Here is a 22,827-nt window from a genome sequence, read left to right as displayed (position 1 = left end):
CTTCCTTTGCCATTTGTTCTCCTGCCATATCTTGTTGGTCTTCTTGTCACTCTGTCATCAACAATTGTGCATTGTGGCACGCCAGACCGACAGCGGTGCCAAACGCACGGAAAACAACAGCAGCCAAAGGTGCGAAAATTAATATTTGCCCTGAAAAACAACAGCCACAAGAACAACAACAATAGCTGTCGAGGAGAGAGAAGAAAGCGGTGAAAAGTAAGGGGGGTGGGAAGAGGAGCTCTGTACAACAATTGGGAGCAACGAATGCATTGTCTGCCTGAGCGCGTGCCTCGTAATTAATTTCCTTGGAAGGGCACCAGAGCAGACGAGGGCTGGCGAGTGGAGATTGGGAGTGGGAGAGTATTGGAGACTGAACTGAACTAGTTCCCGTTCTCCATGAGCAGAAGTTTGGAACAGAAAAGAGTCTTTAGAACTGTAAGTTTTAAGAGTCCTCGCTCTTGGCTATATCACTTCAAATATTCAGAGAATTTATAAAATATATCCCCTTTTTTTGGTATTCTAGGTGCCCGATTTTCCGAAAATGATTATATTTAATAATGGTATTTACAATTTCTTTATATTTTCAGAAATAAACCAAAGAACGGAGCACCAATGCCCGCGAACTCGGAACCAGCCCGAAGTCTAGTTCCATCGAGTCCTTGGAATGAACTCTTCTGCCTTCTGGCTCGCAGACAGCCCGTCCGTTGCTTCATCACGCACTCTGCCATTTTGCTGGTTTTAGATCAAATGCATCTCGCGGCTCAGTTCGGGGTTTCGCTTCGGAGCAGCATTGGGGCAGGAGTGGGCCGGATAAAAGTGGAGTGGCAGTGGCAGTGGCTGTGGGCCTGACAGTGGAGTTGCTTAGCAGCGGCTGAAGGAGGAGTGGCATTGTTGGTGGTGCTGGTGCTGGTTCTGCCCTGCGGTGGCTCATTGTTCGACTGCAGCGCGAGGGATACGCATGTTAGTGGCAGCCGAGCAGTCGGGATTTGATTTTCGAGGAGTCATGGTGCCATGGAGCCATGGAGCCATGGAGGAGCCTTTAAAGTGAGAGGCTGGCTGAGGCTGAAGCCTGAATGCCTCGCTCGGCTGAAGGCTTAAGTGCACGAGGAAAGGGGCAGGCCGAAGGAGAAGGAGAGGGAAGAGGAAGAGGTTAAGTCTTAAGACTTGGCTTACTCCTGCTTTTGACTGACTATTTGGATGGCTTATGCTTTTGGCCACATGATACTCACTAAAGTGCAGTTTCGAGAACTTGCCATTAATTAATTTAATGAACTTTTGCCCCATCCGGCCGTCAGTCAGTCCGTCAGCCAGCCCCGTCAGTCAGTCCGTCAGTCAAGTGCATAAAAGCCTTTGGACAGCTGCATATCCAAATGGGTTGGACAGCTTTTGTTCTCGCCGAGAGTCTGTGTGCGGCGCGGGGCGGTGGGCTAAAAGTTGTTGCAAATAGAGATTGATACGAGTAGAGCAGGGTAGGGTAGGGTAGGGTAGGGTGGGGTAGGGGAGGGGGATTTCCGAGTGGAGGCCCAAATATATCTAATGAATATTCCCACATTTCGGTGGAAGAACAGATGGCGCTTCCATTTGGCTCATTGTGGCACCACAATGGCAATCCATTAACGACATTCCATCTGAAATGATTCCCCATTATGCTTATGATATAATGACGCCGCCCCCCAGACCAAGGAAATCTCTCCGCATTTCACCTTGATGTCGACGTCGATGTGGCACTGTCGATGTGGCACTGTCGATGTGGCACAGAGCCGCATGTTCATAACGTTGTCGCACAATTAAATTCCATCCGCAAAAGCTTTCAACTGCACTTTGGACCACAAATTATGGCCAGCCCCGCACGGCTTTGCTCCCCCGAGCATTGAGGTCCTTCTATGGCAGAACAAATGGTCAAAAGCGGCTGCCAAATGTCGGCCTACAAACACACACACACTCACACAGACAGTCGTCTATGTATAGGCAGGCGGACATACAAAAGGCCGAGACATTCGGGCCAAATTTAACTGCTGTGCAGTCGCGCATGAGGATCCGCTGGCAATCTCTTACCGACTTTCCCTGCCCCTGGCCCAGGCCCAGGTCCCCCCCCAGTCAATTATGGTCTATGGACATTAAATGTCATTACGCAGCAACAATCAAAAAGAGACACAGGATCCGCAGCAGGGGCAGGGGCAGGAGCTGGGGATGGGGATGGCGAAGCCGAACAGGAAGTAGACAACGAGCCAAGCAAAGCATGAAATTAAAATGCGCCTAAGATGTATTCCTGTCTGTCATGGGCCGCCCTGCGAGTCCTGCCAAAGGAGTGGCTGCTTCTGGTTGTGCTTCTGCCTGTCGTTCTGCTTATAATTTCATTTTTCACACCCAACTCTCATTGACAAAAGTGTGAAGCGCAGGACACGGGGAGACGGACGTTCTTGGCTTCCTGCCTTTGCCATACACTTGCCAACAAAAACTGCTGCAGGAGCGAAAGGAGGCATAGCCGATGGTGAGTACAGATGATTATAGATATCCCAAGTTTTCGTTTCTTATAAGCAGGACTACCAATTATTATATGAAGCCTTTTTCTATGCTTTTTGAATGATATTTCTATACAAATCTTTCAAAATTTACAACAAATATGGAGGAATTTTTCGGAATACTGAAAGAAGAAATATTTATATAAATACCTGAAATAACATCCTCTATTGGGCAAAGGGTATTTCAAATTCCCTTTTATTTCTCTTCTGTAAATTATATTCTATCTCTTGTATTCTTTTTTGGGAGCCATGCCAAAGCGATAATAATAATAAAATAAAATGATGAAAATGCCGGCAGCTATGGAGCACCAACTGGGCTAAGAGCAGGGGGGGAGGTCGCAGCAGGGGAATGGCACAAAGAAAGACAATTCTTGGCAAAGCTTATTAAATTTATATTTAAATTTTGCTGTATTGTGGTTGCGGTGTGGGGGGTGCCCTGGGAACGGGCATCGAAAAATTTAATTAATTTCCAAAACAAAAATTGAATTCTCGCTTCATTTGAAATGCAAAACCGAAAGCGGAGTCAATTAAATGAATGTCAAAGAGCAGCCGCTGAGCATTCGCAATGGCGCCCCACCCCAGTCCCGACTGAGGCACCCACTGGCTCGTGTTGGTGTCCTGAACCTGGTCCTGCCTCAACAATTCCTTTGACACACAAACACACACACTCACTCGCATGTCCCACAAGGAGCTGCTGGGGCTACCGTGTCCTGTCCTATGGCTGCCCCATCCGGGTGGTGTCCCTCTGTGGCTGTTGCTGCTGTTGCTGTCTTTATGGCAGTCGCCTCCTGTGGCCGCGTCCTTCGTTATTGTAGCCATGGAAATGAATATTAATGCCGCCTGGATTCTGACAGTCGATGCTGGAGCTGGAGCAGGACCAGGACGAGGACCAAGCGAGGAGACAGCAGCAAAGTCCTTTGCCCACAATGGCTCAGTGCGCACTTTGCACAGCATTAATATTTATCAGCCCGAATTCAGAGTTGCTGTTGATACGAAGCACTTCTCGGCAGCCCCTGCCCCGCCCCACTGTACCGTCCGGTGCTCTTCTTCTCGGGTGGAACAACATATTTTGCATACCCTTTGTCCTTTGTCTATAATATTTCAATAAGCGAATGAATGCGAATCAAGGTGGAAGGTATCCGTGTGGCATGCGAAAAGTAAACGCAAATGCAAGAAAAATACCCCAAGAATGCAATCAAATGAATGCTCACTGGATTCATTTACTTTTTCAATTAAACGATCAGCGATAGCGGCAATTACCGGCCCATCTATCAGATACATCTATCTAGCCAGAAGATGCATTTAAAAAATATCAGAAAATAATTTATATCGTTCCACATTAAATTCATTTAATCTTTTTCGCTCTCCTCAGATTTATGGAATCCCCACTGAATTTCCGCCGCATATGCCGCGAAGAATATTTAAACAAAATACAAAAATTATTGATGCTTTAAAGAATTTATTGACCGCTAATGAAGCCTGCCCCACAGATCAAAAGTCTATTAATAAATCCCCATAACAATGCGAAAATTTAAAGAGAATTTCAGGGATTTATAGGTGGACCGATTTTTATTTTGATTTTGTGATTCGGATTGGGGATTGGGGGCAAAAAATTGTTTCAGCAGATTTAAATGCACAGTTCGTTGTCGGCTTTGTCAGGGCAAGCAAAAAATCTGTATAATCCGGGAGCTCTCGACATCGGCATCGGCTATCATTAAGTGACACTCTCTTCTGACCTATCAGTCTCCTCCTCCTCTCCCTGCTGCTCCCCCCAGGTCATACAGCATCCTTCAACGCTTGGGGGGGACTCGACTCGACTCGACGGTCTCCCTCGCTTTATATTGGGCCATTATCAAGAGTAATGAAATTTACTTGTACGCGAAATAAAATTATATCATTAACACCTGAAGCGTGCGGAGTTACACACACATATATATGTGTATGTGTACACTCATAGGTGTCCTGTTGATGGCCGTGTCCTTCCTGCACCCAGCTCGTGGCACTGTGGACTGTGCACATATTTACACAGGCGTCGCGACGCCTTTCCATAACATTTAAAACACACACTGGAAAAACTGGAAAAAACGAGTGGCAGGAAGTCGCAGGTGGAGTCCGGGTGGAGTGCGCGTCTCGATTGTTCCTCGAATAATGCAATTTGTTAACATTGGCTATACCGTGTTAATAAGGCCCCAGCCACGAGAGGGTTAAGGCCTCCACCTCCTCCTCCTTGTCGGAGATCCGTCCATTGACATTGCACTTTAAAACTTGGCCGCACATTGAACTTGGCTCTGGCTCTGGGTCTGGTTCTGGCTTTGGGTCTGGCGATGGATTTATTCCGTGTCAAGCGTCAGTGAGCCCCGCCCCGGCCCTCAGCCCCTCAGCGCCTGGACGCCCTGCAAAGGAACTTAATTAATTAGCTGCCTAAACTTCGTTGTGAAGTTTCCTTTCGGCCACAATCTGATTTCTTTTCAGATTTTTGCACAGCACCAAACCAACAGCTGGTCGGGGCCCCGGTCCCGGTCCCAGTCCGAGCCAAGCCAACAAAAACAACTCCAAGCCAGGCCAAAAGGAACTTTGCCTGTAGTTGTACTACCTTCAGTGGTTCTTTATAGGGTATTGGAAGGGCCTGATGGGCTAAGAAAATATCTAGAAAATTATAGAAATTATCCGATAGATATTGTGTGCTAGGGAGGGTTTTCTACAACTCAAAATATTGAGGTTTCAGCCACAGAAGGCCACAGAACTATTTCGATTCAGTCTGTACTTATATGTTTCTTCAGCCTAAGGAGTATCTGGAGAGTCATATAGTACCATATTGAGTATCTTTATTGATTCTCCTCTCCCTGGCCTTCCCTGAGCTTTCCCCCAACCCATCTTAAGATGTCTATACCTGTTCTCTTCTGGAGAATATAGATTTCACTGGGTACCTACCGATCGACCCTTTGTTTGGGGCCATCCCTTCTACTTGTTACTGTTTTTCTTTGGGATTTTCGGCTCGGTTTTTGCCTGTTAAGTGCAGGACCTGAGCCGGAGTCGGACGGGGCTTTTGTGTTTTAGTTTTCCAGCTGCAAGCCGGACACAGATGCGGCCCAATGAGGAATCGAGGAGAAGAGGAGGGACTGGGGAAAGGCAGGATGAAAGCGGCTACAGCTGAGCCCTGACCGCAATCGCATTGTGGCATTGTCCACATCGATGTTGTCGCCCTTTATTTTTGTTACCGGTTCGGTTCCTTTTTTTATGCCCAGCTTAATGGTCTGCAAAAAGTAAACCGGAGACTCGGAGGGAGATGAATTGATTTTTACTTTTGCTTTGCGATCTCTGACATCCGCAAAAACTGAAAACCGAAAACCGAAAACTTAACACAAATCCCTGCCAAATGAAAGCCAAAGCTGACAAACTTCCAGGGAACTTCCAGGCCATTCAGTGAAATTAAATTTTAGTTATTAAATCATCAATTCAATCACACAATTAGAAAAGTTGTCAGCTCCAAAGTTTGGAGCTCCAGCCAGCCACAAAAACTTGCTGACTTGCTGGCATATGTGCAAAAGCCAGGACCCTGCACCCACCCCCCCAGGACCCCCCTTACCCCTTTCTCAAGTGACAGAAAACTTTGCAGTGAGCGAACATTTAACAAAAATATATTTCTTAGTTAAAAACTCAATTTGTTTCGGGAATAACTCACTTTGTGGCTTTCGAGTACAGTTCCAAGTTTACAGCGTTTTATGTGAGTTTTATGGATATTAGTACTGTATGACAGACATGCGACTGACAAGAGCTGACTGCTGCGGTCACTGCTGCCCCCCGTCCGCCCTCTGCTTTTGCTCTCAATTGATTTCAATTTCATTAACGCTTCAACTTGGTCTGTGACCTCCTCTCTCCTGCTTCTTTTCGTACAGTGACAGTCCCTCTGTTTGGCTGACAGACAGCTGTTGCCAATTTCGGTTTTTGTCTGACTTCTGGGCCCCCGTGAAACTTGGCAGCTGTTAATGACAATGACAGGAGCAGGACATGGCCAATGGTCTGTTTATACGAACAAAAGAACTCAGTAATCAGGGTGTTAATGTTTAATCTGTTTAAAGATGAAGTGGTCTTTAAGTTTAAGCTAAAACCAATGAGAGTAAGGCATAAATTTAAGAGATTTTTAATGTGGCATTATTTCTATTAGAATAAAGAAACCAAAGCATATTTCTATGAAGTTATTAAACATCTATCTATGTCTTTTTATAGGTTGTCCTTTACTCGAAAGCAAATTATATGCATTCAATGCATAGTCCAATCCATCTCCCACCTACGATTAGCTTTATTTGAAAATTCCAAACCAGACAGCATTCTGAAAAGTCCTGCTGCAATTGATGAGAATTGCCTCCTAGCAACTAATGAAAATAGCAGAAATTTCTAGTTGATTTCATTGCTTTCCTTTCCTTTGCTCTCCTTTGCGGAACAGATGGTGGACGGCAGGACTGAACGTATCCTGGCCAGCAGGAGCAGCAGCAGCAGCAGCAGCGCCTGGGCATGATTTTCAATTTGTGATCTTAATCAGCAGGTGTCCTCTATGGCTTGCTCTCTCACTTATTTCTTTCTCTGTCCCTCTCTCCTTCTGTGGTTGCCTATCAACGGCGTCGTCATCGTCATCAGCCTCGTCATAGCTTTTTATTATTTTCATTCTGGCCTCGACTGCCTACTAATAGTTGATGTTTCTGTGCTGCTCCCTGCTCCCTGCTCCTGCTGTTGCTCGTGGCATCCCCTTGATGTTGCTGTTGCTTTTGTTGAAAGGTTGCTAGGCATTAACTTTTGTCATTGGGAGCGGAGCAGCCGCCCCTCGCCTCTGTGTGCCCCGGTCAGTGAACAATGCAATGTGAATTGGCAGGGACAGGCACTCCCCAGTGCTCTCCAGTGCTCCCCCCGACTCGGAGGCCAGAGTGGCTGGCAGTCTGGCAGGCAGACAGACGAGTGGCAGGACCTCTGGTCTACTCTTCCATCGGGAGTTGCTCTAGACTGTCGCCCTGCCCTGACTGGCTGACTTGTGGGGTCCCTGTCCCTGTCCCTGTCCCTGACCGTGTCCTGTCCCGCTGCTTTTTGGCCTGCTGCTGTGTTCATTTAATTAAATTACACCAAATTGTTTGGGCTGTCCTTTCATTCAACAAAGCGCTAGCCAAAAGATAGAGAGAGAGGGAGATTGGGCCAAAGGACGAAAAGAAATGTGTGGAAAATGATAAAAAATATGTTAGATTGAAAAAATATTTGAGGGGCTTCAAGCATCCAAGGCCTTGGTAATTGCTGCTTTGGTCTTCTCTTTGCACTCCCCCCCTGCTCCACCCCCTGCTTCTGCTCCTGCTCTGGGCAAAACAATTTTCACCCATTTTTAATGGAGCATAAATAAGCCAGGGGCAAGGCTATACGAGTATTCCCTGACTTTACGGACAGTTGAGCATTGGTTGAAAAGAGTCTCGAATAATGCTGAATAAATGTGTCTAGGAAGCGTAGGCTTCAATGAATATTCTCGAAGATATTTATGGGCTAGAAATATGGAAAAAGTTTAGTCAAAAAAGTACATATTATTATTAAAATGTTTCAATGAAATATTTCCCAATTAAACTCTCACCGAATGTGAGGAATTTTTCTGAAATTTTGTCTAAATTGTTTGCCTCCTGGAAAACAGCTGCCACAAAATTTTCAAGCGTCCTCGCCGTACACTTCCATGCGTGACTTCCTTGTCTGTGTTTGTGTCTCAGTGAATGCGTGTTTTGTATTATTAAAATTCAATTGACATTTGAGTTATGAGCGGGTCCGTGTGTGGTGGCATGTGTTCATGTTTTTCGATATGAAATCTTCATCTCAAGATACCCATTTCCATCCCCCATTTTACCAAAAAACAAGCACACAACAAATTCTAAATTCTAAACGAAAAGGACTCTCACGTGTCCCTCTTCCCAGGGAAACTTTTACAGTCCGCCCACGCCCCACTGCCCCTCTTCTCGCACACGAATGTATCCCCATTTCTGGCATTGCCTACGTTTCGGGGCTGCGTACTCGCACAGCAAATCAAAGTCATAAAATATAAGTTTGCACTGCGTAAAGTGTGGGCCACAGCTGCCTAAATGTATTTTAATTTGTTTGCCTGGGCTGCCGACTGGGAGAGCGGAGTTTCCCCAGCAGCTAAATGGCAAATACATGAAGCTCGAGTTTTTAATTTTTTCGGGGGTAAAAGTTTTGCTGCTTCCCCTCGAATGATTAATCGCAAGAACGCAAAACTCACAGCCAGCTGCTAGCCGTGCTCCACGCAGTGGATATCGTGGATGTCCGTGGTGGAAGAGTTGACAATACTCGCAAGAGAAACGAGGTTTGGTTTTAAGGTGGCGGTTAGGTATCTGTATCTGCGGCGCTCATATTGATCAATCACTGTCACCTGGCTCTCGACGAGCGTCAGCGGACGGAAAAGGAGTAGAGAAATCTATAAACAATATGATAACCATTTGGCAATAAACTCGAATGGGTATGGGTGTGGGTGTGGGTGTGGGCATGGCTGTGTGTGTCTCTGTAGCAGCACTTTGAGTGATTTGATATGGCACATCTATATCTATCTGGGCACTCACTCCCTCTCCCATTCCCTTCCTGCCCCCCCGTTTGATTGTAACAAATTTCCAATCTAAGCGAATGCGGAAGGACACAACTGCAATGACGGATGCGACGAAAGTTGGGGGCTACCTCTACCTCCACCTCTACCTCTGCCTCCTCCTCGGTCTGGGGTCCTTCTGTGTGGAGCGCCAAAAAGTGTCACTTTTTATGAGCGATCATTTGTACTTCCCCCTTTTTTCCGAGTTGTATTTGCTTGTTTGTCGTTTGTCAATATACTTTTTCTGCTCGCTTTTTTCTCCTTTCGCTCCTCCTTTCTACTCCTGGCCCTCCTTGTGGCTGCCTCTGGCTTCTGGCAAGAGGTGGCCATTGTAACTTTATGCTTTTGACAAATTCGAGTTTAAGTGGATTACTTTCCACTGTTGAATGTTGTTCCGCAGCCCGCGACCAAGACCGAGTCACTTTCCTCCTCAGCTCCTCAGCTCTGATGATTCATTAATTTTCTGGGCAGGCAGGACATTTGCTACGCAATTAATTTTAATTTTCATTTGCATTTTATGGCGGCGACTGATGATCATAAATTTGGCTGAGATTCGCGCCATCTCATGCTCAGCATTTCTGTTTATGGTCGCAGTTTCGCAAGAGGTTACATTTTTGAATAATTTCAAGCTCATTAATTAAAGTGTATCGCTTAAATATTCGAACAGGAACAGGGGACAGAGCATGAACGGTTCGATTAGATAATATTTTGCTGATGTGATGAAAATTAATTGATAAATACTTGCAGAAATGTTTCGCTGCAGTATGGGATAGTAGATTAAATTTGTAACTTACGACGAATTTAGTTAGGTAAGTAGAATAAAGGATACTGTTTGTAGGAGGGCGGATCCAGACGCTTGTATGTAGGTATTTAATGAAGAGTATGAAAATGCAGAATGAATCCAAAATCACAGTCCAAAGAAGATATGGGGGCTTCAATTTTATATACATTTCTTTCGTATAGATCACTCTGGTTTTCGTGTTGTAACGGGGGTGGGAACGTAACTAACATTATGTGAGTTCTCGCTTATAAGCTAAGGCTGGCGGACAGCCGTGTGGATCGTGTGGATCGTGATAACAGTGCGAGCCCGCTCTCAGAGCGCTGTTAACTACTGGCTGTTAAATAAGAGCAGTCAACGGTGGCGTTAACAGGCTGTTAACCTAGAGTGTTAACAGAGTGTAACGCGGTTTTTCTGTTACAGGCAGTGATCCGCATGCACACAGTGCGTAAGCAAAATATGTACATCCTTGTGTGGGTGCCAATCACTATTATACAAGTGTTCGTGAACGGCAGCAGAGCAACATTAGGTCCTAGAGGCTTCATACGATCCAAGACAACAGAAATCCTTGCCTAAAAACGTTAAAAGGCGTCCGTCCGTTTGGATTTTTCGCATCTTAACAGAAAAGTATTGAACACTTCTTAGTGCCACTTAATTGGAAGGATAGTAAAGAGTTTTATGGCCATTAAAATAAGTTGAAGCTGCAAGTAAATGTACCACTGCTTCCTACCTTCCAGCATCTGAGACCCCTTCTAGCGATATCCCAGAACCATCTGAAATTTCACCCTCATTGCAGTACAAAGGCGCACCCTCTTCGCATTCCTTTAGCTCTCCCATGTGAACAATTAGTGCGAAAAGGGTTCCACCATTCCACCTTGGACGTGGACACGTGCGTGTGTTTTCAATTTCGCTTTCATTTGGCTCTATTTTATTAAAGTCCTTTTCCGTCCAGCCCAAGCCCTTAACACACTTATACGCCGGAAAGAAAGAAGGAGGGCGAGGACTCATAAAAGATTTAAGCTTCACTGCCATTACGAAATGCAATTTGCAAAAACTTTTGATTTCGGAGCGAACGAGGACGTCGGCGAGCGAGTCAAAGGCCCAAACCTTTTATTGGTCTCATTAAACGGGAATGTTTGTGACTTGTTCCTGTTCCAGCCTCGAGTCCTGTGACCGTTTGTCGCTTTCGATTTCCAAAACTTGGCACTCCACCCCCAGCCACGCCCCACTTATTGGTAAGTCAGGCCACGTTTCCCGCCACCTTTCCGAAGGCAGGCAGGAAGAAAGGTGAGCGGCGTTGATTTTGAAAAGTTTCTGCGGGAAGCAGGCCCAGGCCAGGCCCACTCGAAAGAAAGATTTGAATGCCCTCCAAGTTGACATTTTGCGTTGAAGTGGACGTGATTCGATTTGGATTCGTTTTGGTCGACTTCGATTCGGGAGGAGCCTTTGCAATTAAGCCGGCAATGAAGCAGGAATCGAAAACTTTCGAGGAAACCGGATACTCGGAACCGAACGAAAATCAAATTAAATTATTTCTAATTTGTTTTGCTGCCAGATAGAGAGAGAGAGAGAGAGAGAAAGAGAGAGAGAGAGGACTCCCTGCCGCTCACTCACTTACTCACTTACTCACTCCGTTTTGCATATTCATATTCATATTCATGGGGAAAATTGAATTTTCGCAAATTATTTGCTTGGTTAGTTCTGTGGCTTCCCCTAAAATTGTTTGGCAAAGGCACAAAACAGAACAGAACAGAACAGAACGGAACAGAATCGAGGCAGAGACAGAGGCAGTTTGGCAGTGGCTTCTCCTTCATTATCTTTCGAGCACAATGCAACGATCTGGTGTGGTCTGTCATATTGGGCTTCTTCGTTGTCTATGAAGAGAAACTCTTTGAGTCGAGACGAGTATGGTATGCCGCACAATGGGTGGGTGGCTCTTGTGTGTGTTTAGTTCTCCAATATTCCGAGTACTTTACAAGTTCTCCTCTTCTACGAGTATGTAGTCATCGCTCCAATTCCGATTCCAATGCTCAACAGAACTGACAAATGCCGACAGCTTTACGTGCCACAGAAATCGATTGTCAATTTGTCCTTGGTGCTGGCATTGGGGCTGTGGTTGGGCGGGAGGAAAAGGAATATACTCTGTGGAAATTTTCAACGCTTTCTGAACGATTAGGTGCCACATCAAGGGTGAGAGCAAAAACTCATCCGGCATTCGCGGCAGGCAGCGCGTGTGTGTATCGATATCGATAAGAACATCGATAATGATGTCTAAGTCGCAAAATCCAATAATGAAAATTAATTTCACGCACACAGAGAGATGCTCTCTGGGAGGAGGATGAGAGGGCATGTTAGCCACAAGCCCTAAAGCAATTTATGCCAATTTGGCATACAGAGACATAGAGAGAGAGAGAGAGAGAGAGAAATAGCAAGAACAAAGTACAGAGTGAGGGAGACAGAGAAGCCTGGATAGACAGACACTTCCATGCCTGAAATACTTTTGACACCTGCAGAATTCCTATTGACAGCTGTGCCTGGGAAATTGGGTGGACGGTTTGGTGGCGGGGCGGGGGAGAGCTCTGTGGAAAATTCGCGTTTGAATTTGAAGCGTTTCCAGGGTAAGGCAGGCCATCTATGTATGTGTATGTGTGTGTGTGTGTGTGGGCATACGTGAAATTTTTGACAGTTATTTTAATGAAATTATGCGAGCACACTTTCACACATTCAGCCATCACCAAAAAGGGGTGTTCAGGCTTTCCTCTGTGAGTTTTTCGCCTGCAGCTGATAGAGGTGGCTTGTGGCAAGGTGGCAGGAGTGGCAGGGGTAGCTGCTATACACTCCATATGTAGGTTAATCATATGCATTCTGAGGCTTTGGCGTCGGGCAACGCTTTGGCACGCAGCATTTTGGTTATTTAATTAGCACCTCTTCCACACAGATATACACACACATAGTACACTCTCTCATAAACACCCACACACACACATTCTTAAAGCTGTCGTGTCCACAAATATTCCCTGTCGTTTGGCCTCAAACATTCATTGAAGTTTATAGAAGGAGCCCCGCCCGCCAGAAAATACAATTTTAATAATGTTTTGTTAAACAAAGAGATTAAGTTGGATCATTTCAAGAGTAGATAATAGGAGAGTGTTCATAAACAAGTAGGTTATAGTTTCAGCTGGCACTCACATGATTTTTGTTGGATTATTCCTGCAAATTTCAGTTGAAAGAACTCAGACAAAAGGTCAAAAGCAGTCAACAGGTTTTTAATATTTTTTGGAATACTCTACTGCAGTACAGGAACAGCATATGGAATCCATAGCAATATCCATAACACTAGTCATGCAAAAAGATTACCAGATTGCTATTATCAAATAGTAGATAATGGCATTTATATCTCTTAGTGTTATACCTCCTCCTATATATCATTAATGCGAGTATCTATTCATTGTTTGTATAGTAATAGCCATGGACTTATAGCTGAGAGCCCATTGAAATTGCTCAAATATATACTTTTCCAAACAGATATGCATAATAATAATTACATATTTTATACATTAATTACTGAATAATTAACGATAGCCCATCAATGTACATCCTCTAATTGATCGATTACAATGGAAATTATCAATACTTTTGTTGATAAAAGAACATAAAATCATTAAAAATGATGCTGATAACAGAGCTAATCATTGCTCATCGATCAATTAGGTGATATGCCCCGATTGTGACCCCCTTTCACCCTTTATGGATCCATTCCCCCACTGAAGCACTCTCTGAGAACCCCAAATCGAAGCAGAAACTACTCAAAGTAGCAATTTCTATTTGCACCTTGCACACAATCGAAATTTCGTTTCTCGAGTGCTCGTCTCGGCTCGTGTTCCCTTTGAACCTTTGTCATTATGCCCTGTCAGCTCTCGCGGGCTTTGTGTGTCATCGACTTCTCCGATCCGAGCCCTCAGCAATTGTACAAGTGGCTCGAGCAACCCACCCAAAATTGTCGCACTGCCGGAGAAATTATCCCCCAGAGGGGCGGCCAGAGCACGTGTTGAGTGAACACACAACAAAAAGGGAGAAAGCAAACTTTTATTTGATACGTTTTTGATTTGCGTCGTCAGACAATGTCAATGTCTATCCGTGTAGCTGTCGCCGGCTGGGGAGCCCTTCTCTCACCCGTTGGAAACAATGACAGTGCCACGAGGCGACTGGAGACGGGAGACGGGAGACAGGAGACAGCAGCCAGAGGACAAACGACAGGACCCTGGCGACAGACAAATGCGCCAAAGTCTCAAGTGCATCATGACACGTGAGTTTTTTGCTGAACATTTTCGGTTGAGTTTTTGGTAATTTGATTTCCACGCTGAGATTTGCCAGCGGAGGAAGGGGGCGGCAAAGCGGCGCCAAAGTTAACGCTACATTTGATGCCAATGGCAAAACAAATGCGGTAACGTGTGAGGAATTTTCAAGTTTTCCTTTGGAAAATGCTCCTTGCCTTTCTGTTGGCCTCCTCTCACCTGCCGCCAGCGGAAGCCACGAGTGTATAATTTTGCATATTTTATTCTGTGGGCTAATAGAAAATTTTCGATTTGATTTTTCTTATTTTTGGGGAAATAATTGGCTGTAGAATTGTACACAATTTGTTTTGCCATCGGATTTCGTGGGTTATACCTTTTCCCGAAATGGGGACAATGTTAAATTTTTGGTCTATTTTGTTACATCTGAGGGATGGGGTGGATAATGGAAGGATGGGATAAGCATTGAAGGGTAAACGCACACAAATCTTTCTTTTCGATCACAGAAAGATCACACTAGAGTATCGGTTAAAGGAAGATATCGTATTATGGTATCGATAGGGGTGCCATGGGATGGGTTAGGGTACCATTTGCCTTACCGCTCAATCTCAGTTCAAAGTCGCCTTGCGAATGATGGGTCTTAATCTATATGTCTAGGGTATTCAAAACTTTGACAAGCACTAGTTAAATGTTCATTTACTCGAGTTGATTTGGCAATTTGCATGTGCTTTCATTATTATTTATTATTGTTGTTGAGAATGTCCTTAAAAAGTCGAGTACATCTTGCGGAGCTTCACCGAAAAGTTGGCCTCTTTTGCTGACTCTTCTTGATTTATAAAAACAAAAGCACGAAAGGAAGTATTCACATCATTCATATCTTATATCATAGATGTAGATCATCTTCTTTTGAATACTATCCCTTATGTCCCTATCCTCATTAATTCATTCCCGTTGAATCCCATTAAGGCGTCTCTCTTCTTAGAGTATTCCTTAATTCGGCTGTCCAAATATTTGATCGTCTCGTTTTCACTTTCTTTTTGGTATTTGTTGGGAAAACTGCGCACGTATTTGTCGTTTCCATTACAGTTTGTGCTGATTTTGATTTGCTGCCTGCTGCCTGCCCTTGTGCTGGGCTCCTGCTCTGGCCCCAGGACTGTCAGTCAATCTCAAATTCACTCAATCAGTCAGGCCAGGCAGTTTCAGTTAGTCATTGCGTCAACACTTTGCCAGCTGCCAGGTGGATGGAGGGATGTAGGCAGCGAGGGCGGACTGGTTGGCCAACACCTGCCACGCCCCCACATTTTCGGTTATATGTTTTGTTCGAGTCACGTTTGTTGCTGCTGGAAAATCCCATTTTTTTGTTGTGTTTGTAGCCCGTCGTTTTCCGACTTATGACTTTTGTTGCCAGCTTTCGCTCTCGTAGGCAATTTCTATCCACCCCATGTGGGTGGGGGTGGGGGCGGTGAGCAGGTGTGAGCGTGGGCGTGGCGCATTTGTCATACTCAAATTTAAAATTCAATTTACTTGCGTCATAAATTTAATAGCACAGCCCCAGGCCCCACAGAGCGGCACAAATGTCAGTTGACGGGGGGCTCGAAATGCGTGGAGGGGCTCTCCATCAACCAGAAGGGTTATCCATAGGCAGTTGTACTCCTGCGAGGGCGAGGGCTGTACATTAGCCTGGATATGTGGCGAACATATCGTAAAAAAGTGATTGGCTTGGATCACTTTGGAATATTTGATTGGTGGAAATCAGCGGAAATGAATTGAATCAGAAGTGAGCATAAAACCCAAAGGGGAATCTAGAACTCAACACATATAATTTTAAAGAAGAAAAACCCTATAAAATGGGGAAGCAGTTTCGCACGTTTTATGCACTTTCAAGTGGATTCCACAACAAAAAACATTCCCCTCTTTTCAGTGCTCATTAGGCACATATCTATATGTTCAACATGGTAATTGCTAAGCTTGTTAGATGTTTACAAGACTTTTAATCCACACACACACAAAGCAGCAAAAACATATTTGGAGAAGAGAAGAGCAAATCCAAGTCCGACCGACCTCGAGGCGTATACGTAATATGCTAAACAAAAGTGCGCCAATTAGAAGGAAAATTCTCTCTCTCACAACTGAAAATGTGCTCGCCCAACCGCAAAAGCCAGAAAGTTGATTTCTTAACAAAACTCCCTTTCCCCCTTACCATTGCCCCCAAAAAATTGGGGGCGAGACCACAGAACGCCCAAAATGTCAGCCGGAGACAGTCGACGAAGTCGTAGGAGAGCTCTCTCTCTTTAGGAGTCAAAGCCAAAAAATTTTGCTGCAGCATTAAGCCCAAATGAGTATGAGTGTGTGTGTGTGTATGTGTGTGTATCTATGTTTTAGTGGTTGTGCAAGAGAGTGTGTGTGTGTGGGAGTGTGGTGTCAGTAACTTGTCTACTTGTTGTCTGTATCGTGTGGCAGTTTTTTGGGCACTGGGAGGAGCCCCAACCTTCGGACACATACGAGAATAGCAGTGGACGAGTGCACGAGGGTACGGGTAGGAGTATGTATGAAAAAGATGAATGCATTTCAAATGAAGACAGCAAGAGGCAGGTCAAAAAGAGAATGCCCTTAACCAAAAATGGTGTACCTCTGACATGGGCATGCGGCTTGCACTCTCATTCTTCCATGGACAGAACATGTTTCCAATGTGATCATAGCTATTATTCAATGCCTGTTTTTATATATTATAGATTATTCACAGAATAGAATATTTTTCTAATGAAGCTGCCCCGGATTATAGCCTTTTCTTTAGGCATAAAACGACTTTCTTTAATCAAAAATATGATTGTTTTCCTTATAATGAGGGGTGATTATTTCAATGGGAGTTGAAGAAAAGAAATAAGATATTAGTGGTAGAGATCCCATTGAAGGCCAATCAATTCCTTATTATTCAGACCTGGACAGAGCACCTAATCTTCGCTTCAATCCACTGGGAATAGTTGTGTGTGGTTCGCGTTGCCTTTCGTGTTATACATATTTATATTTGATGTACATTTTGTGGTTTTGGCCAGAGTTGTAAACCCAATGTTGGAGAGGAAGTTGGAGGGGAAGTAGGAGGAGGTGGCCGAGTGAAATATTCTGATTTGCGTCTTGTCACGCAGAAATAAAGCTAAAGTCCATTTTAATTGAGTTTTTCTGATGTTGCAAAATGCTTTTCGCAAAATTTATGACAGCAGAGAGCTCTGCACCGAGCAGAGTGGGGAGAACCCCAACCACACCGAACCGAAACGAATAAAACTGAACTGAACTGAACCGAAGCGTATGAATGTCGTAATAAAATGCAGTTTTAGCCATTTTGTCACATGAATTTGATTTCATTTAGATTTGGATTCGGCTTATGCCAGGCAGCATACTCGTACGCCAGGCAGGCAGCAGGCCATATCAAATGAAACGAAATGAAATGAAAGGAGATCTGAATGCGGATGAAATGGCATGGAATCTGTGTGTGTGCGGCTCAAAATTTGATGCTCGAATGTGGAAATGTGGCAGTTAAATTGAGCAGAGACACCGTACATATATTTTCATGGAAATATGGAGAAACTTTTTCTTCTGCCACGATAGTCTGCTCCTTCCACCACTTCACTTCGCCACCAGAATCCATATCCTTCTTCCCGGCTGGGTATGACAAAGTTTTCCCCGTCTTGTTCTTGTTCCTTGCACGTGCACCGTTTGATATCAAAGGAAACAACTGGCAAGATTTCCAGCAGCAGATTTGCCAGTACTCGGAGCAGACCCCGTGCCGCCTTTACCGCCTTCAATTGAAAGACGGCGGCTGCTTTTAATGTTTCTGTTTTTCCGTTGCTTCATTTTTATGATACCCTTGCAGCGGGTAATACGATTTTGGCTCGTACTCCATGAGCTCTTTGTATGTTTTGTAGCACTTCCAACAGCCGTGTCCTTCTGTTCTTCTGTGAACTTTTTAGAGTCCTTTTTCAAGTCTGATCAGATCATCATAAACACTATCGACATTCAAGTGTATCAAAAGCATCGGTCCTCGAATCTCTTATTCCCATCTTGTTTTTATTTTCCTTTTGATTTCGCCCGCGGCTTTTTCTCGGCCCTCCCTCTTTCTTCTTCAGTTCGGCGCGGAAAATCTGCGTAATCAACGGCAGTCGGGTGGCAGGAAAAATAAGTTTTGCCGCAAAAATAAATAAATAAATAACATTTTGTATAATAAAATGCAGGCGTACTGCCGCAGCAGGGGAAGTGGGGTGGTGGTGTCGGGGTAAACAACAGGAAGCATAAATTTTGTTATTTTTGCCAAGGATGGAGAGAGGGAGCCCGGCCAAAGCAGAGGGTACGTACTAGAGGATGCTGGTCGAACCATTGATGTGATTAGGCCATTCGCCTGGACGGAAATTGTTTAGTTTGACAGGATGCTCGGCTCGAAATGAAATCACGTGTTTTGTGGTCAGCATTCAATTTATGTACGATTTAAGGTAAGATTAAACCTTTAACTACAACTTTTTATAGCAAGGATTGGAAATATCGGATACAAACCTAGGTTTTGATTTTTAAATTAAATATTAATTTTATGTTTTTTTATGTTTAATTATGTATATTTTAGGTTACATACTCCCGGATAAGCGGCCCTGGGCTTTAAACTTCACGTTCCGGGTCCTGCGCCGCTCTTGTAACTATCCCATTTCAAATCAGTTGACGCACGCGCCCCCTTTTTGAACCGTGGACCCCCTAGGCGGCCTTACCCATTTGGGTGCTGCCGGACCGATACTGCATCCACGATCGCGTGCATCGCGCCAGCAGCTGGTTCACCTTCACTTTTTACGAGGTACGACGTACGTGCTTCGCAGGGGCTTACATTACCGACATCGTCTTCCGTCTGCACCATGCTTTAACTCTTACCCGATCAAGTAACGTTAATAAGTTATAATTTATTCATTGACTTTATTTAACACTTTCTTTCAGCCCCCTCCGGTGGCCAGGAATACCTCTTGCGTGCTCGCGGATATGCCCAACATCGTTTACCAGCTTCACCGTTCTGGTCTTCCGGTTCATATGAGCGAGTGTGCGATCGATGACGACTGACCACTCCCGGCGCCTGACCGGCTGACATCTTTGGCCATCTGTGGCCTTTGACTCGCTCGCCATCGGCACATCCTCCGCGGGTGATTCCGTTTTTCTTGGCTAGTCCAAGGAAAGTGTTCCTGGCTAGACTGTGGCAGCCACTGGCTGTCCTGCTGCGGGCCGATGTGGCGACAATGTGGCGTCCAATTTGCTGCAGCAAGGACCAGTGATCGCCGGCGGAATTGTTGGTTCACGCCCATTCATATGCAGCCGAATCAAACGATGGGCTTCGGCTTTGAGACGCGTAAGTGAATCAGTATATAATTGTGGACATATTTTAAATGATATCTTCCTTCACAGATTACTCACACACATTCATACCCTTCGCTTTGCGACAAACCGAGTCGTGTCCGCCAGACGCAGTACTATGAAAGTATCCAAGCCAGACAGAAGCGAATACCAGCCGGACGGAAGCGCAGCATCGTCATCCTTTGCCCTTGCCATCGACAGCGTGGACTTTGACTATGGCAACCAAGGGAGGGAGAACGCGGGGCTACTAGACTCTAGGTGGATATCGTTGTTGTAAGGTGTAAGGATAGACGCGTCCATATATAGTACAGAAAAAACCATTATTCTACTGATGTGCAAATCCAAATTTTCGGAAGGCCATATCTCAGAAAAATAAGGCCAGATCAGTGCAGGACCAAGTCTCCCAGGATCGTGAGAATCCAGACTGTCGAACTGCATCAAAATCTCGACTATGAAAATGAGGTCGATTTTTGGCAATTTTAATGATGTAACCATCATGATTTTTTGCGAAAATCGTGAGGAAATGGAAGTCCCTTTTTCCGATGGCAGTCGATTGGCAGTACTCTCCCGATCACGAAAAGACATGCCGCACTCCGATCGGCTGCCGGATAGAAGAGATATAGCGTGCAGAAAACCCAGTATTCTAACGAATCCAAATCTTCAGAAGGCTATATTTCAGACAAGTAGGGCCAGATCGGTGCAGGACCAAGTCTCCCAGGATCTTGAGAATCCAGACTGTCGAACGGCATCAAAATCTGGCCATCGACAAGAAGGACTTTAACGATGACAATCAAGGGAAGGCTACGCGGGCGACTAGACTCTAGATAGATATTGCTGTTATTAGGTTTAAGGATATACGCGTCCATATATTTAGATAGAAGACACAAATATTTTCTAGTTGTTTATTTATTTATACTAAGCTAAGTTATGATGAATAAAACTATTGAAAAATCATCCTTGCTGTATCCTGTATGGGGTAAACTAGCCCAATTACAAAATGACGTTCCACACCAAGATTGGTTTACAAAGCGCAGAAAACTAAATATTTCTGATTGGGGAAAATGTCCTTGATCCTTGAAAAGGACTTCATAAATTCAGAGACTTTTCTGATCCCATGAAGCCGTCGCACGCCTAGATCGGCCCAAAAATAGCGGAGAAAAGGATTATTTTTGATCCTTGATATCATTGGTCCTGGAAAAGGACTTCATGCCGATCACAGGAAGCCGTCGCACGCCCAGATCGGCCCATAAATAGCGGAGAAAATTAATATTTTTGATCCTTGATATCCTTGGTCCTTGAAAAGGACTTCATAACATCAGGGACTTTTTTCTGATCACAGGAAGCCGTGGCACGCCCAGATCGGCCCAAAAATAACGGAGAAAACAAAACGGGCTTCTAACTGGTTTTAAAAATGTAGTTCCCGAAATCATCGATTGGGGCGCCACCGTACAACAAAAAGAAAACTCGCGTCGGCCAAAATCTGGATGGGATACCAGGCCAACAGAAATCAGCAGAAGGTCGCTGATTTTTTTTTTTAATTTTGATCCCCCAAAAGTATGCACCAGTTTTTGATTTTCCTACAGTTGCTTGCTGCTGATTTCTGTTCCCCTGGTATCCCATCCAGATTTGTTTTCCAATTTTGTTTTCTCCGTTATTTGTGGGCCGATCTGGGCGTGCCACGGCTTCCTGTGATCAGAAAAAAGTCCCTGATTTTATGAAATCCTTTTCAAGGACAAAGGATATCAAGGTAACAAATATTAATTTTCTCCGCTATTTATGGGCCGATCTGGGCGTGCGACGGCTTCCTGTGATCAGAAAAACGTCCCTGATTTTATGAAGTCCTTTTCAAGGACCAAGGATATCAAGGATCAAAAATATTAATTTTCTCCGCTATTTATGGGCCGATCTTGGCGTGCGACGGCTTCCTGTGATCAGAAAAACGTCCCTGATTTTATGAAGTCCTTTTCAAGGACCAAGGATATCAAGGATCAAAAATATTCATTTTCTCCGCTATTTATGGGCCGATCTGGGCGTGCGACGGCTTCCTGTGATCAGAAAAATGTCCCTTATTGTATGAAGTCCTTTTCAAGGACCAAGGATATCAAGGATCAAAAATATACATTTCCTCCGCTATTTATGTGCCGATCTGGGCGTGCGACGCCTTTCTGTGATCGGCATAATGTCCCTGATACTATGAAGTCCTTTTCAAGGACCAAGGATATCAAGGACTAAAAATATGAATTCTCTCCGCTATTTATGGCCCGATCGTGACGCGCTACGGCTTCCTGTGATCGCAAAAATGTCTCTGATTTTATGGAGTCCTTATCAAGGACCAAGGACTTTTTTCCAGATATAAATATCCTGCTTTCTCCCTTATTCTCGGCCCGATCGAGGCGTGCCATAGTCCGCTGTGATCAGACAAATTCTTGATCATTCGGTAAGGACTTCAAAAACCCCAACTTTACATATGTATTTAGCTTTCCCGGCTATTTGTGGGCCGATCTGGGCGTAAGATGGCTTCCTGTGACCGGAAAAATTTCCCTGGAATCCATATCAAGGATCAAGGACATTTTCCCAATAAAAAATCTTAGGCCTTCTCTTTAATCGGGATAGTTTTCCCGTTACAGGATACAGCAAGGATTTTTTTCAATAGTTGTATTTATTATAACTTGGCTTACTATACATAAATAAACAAGTAGAAAACATTTGTGTCTTCTATCTAAATACATATATGGACGCGTATGTATGTACATATATCCTTAAGCCTAAGAAGATTACTTCCTATAGGCGTGAACCAACAATTCCACCGTCGATCACTGCTGCAGCGGATGGGACGACTCATCGATAAGGCAACGGCATCATGACAATGGCCCACAGCAGGACGGCCAGTGGCTGCCACAGTGCAGCCAGGAGGGGCACCCAAGAGGTATTCATGGCCACCGGAGGGAACGACCTACTAAAATGAAATTAAGAGTTTAATAAAGTAAATGAATAAATAATAACTTAATAACATTACTTGGTGTGGTTAAAGGGGGGGATCGCGGCATAGCAGTTTCTGCCAGAGAGGGTCTCGGCCAATAGAGCTGAGGGAATACAAAATTAAAGAAGAAAAACCAAAAAAAAAAAAAAAACAAAAGAGCAAACAAGGAGAACTTACCCTGTGAAAGGCGATAAGGTAAAGCATGTTGCAGGAGGAACCAGGAGGAGGTACGTCGTTCCTTAAGTCCTTTCCCGGATAAATGCCAG

At 44.6% G+C, this 22,827-nt stretch overlaps 1 long non-coding RNA gene across 3 annotated transcripts; it reads left to right on the top strand.

Moving 5' to 3' along the window:
- The first annotated feature begins 1,573 nt into the window (after positions 1-1,573).
- Positions 1,574-20,024, top strand: LOC6588687. 3 transcript variants are annotated; one of them, XR_003408763.1, is made up of 4 exons: positions 1,574-2,491; positions 18,815-19,036; positions 19,174-19,576; positions 19,633-20,024. It is a non-coding gene; the product is annotated as an uncharacterized LOC6588687 (long non-coding RNA). The 3 variants fall into 3 exon arrangements; XR_003408761.1 differs by having other exon boundaries at positions 18,815-19,118; XR_003408762.1 differs by lacking the exon at positions 1,574-2,491 and adding an exon at positions 18,635-18,686 and having other exon boundaries at positions 18,815-19,118.
- Positions 20,025-22,827: the final 2,803 nt, after the last annotated feature.

The sequence above is a fragment of the Drosophila persimilis genome, unplaced genomic scaffold, assembly GCF_003286085.1.
Source record: "Drosophila persimilis strain 14011-0111.01,24,50 unplaced genomic scaffold, DperRS2 tig00000191-arrow-pilon, whole genome shotgun sequence".
NCBI lineage: Eukaryota > Metazoa > Arthropoda > Insecta > Diptera > Drosophilidae > Drosophila > Drosophila persimilis.
Note: the sequence above shows the minus strand (reverse complement) of the source record. Positions and strands in the feature narration are given on the sequence as shown.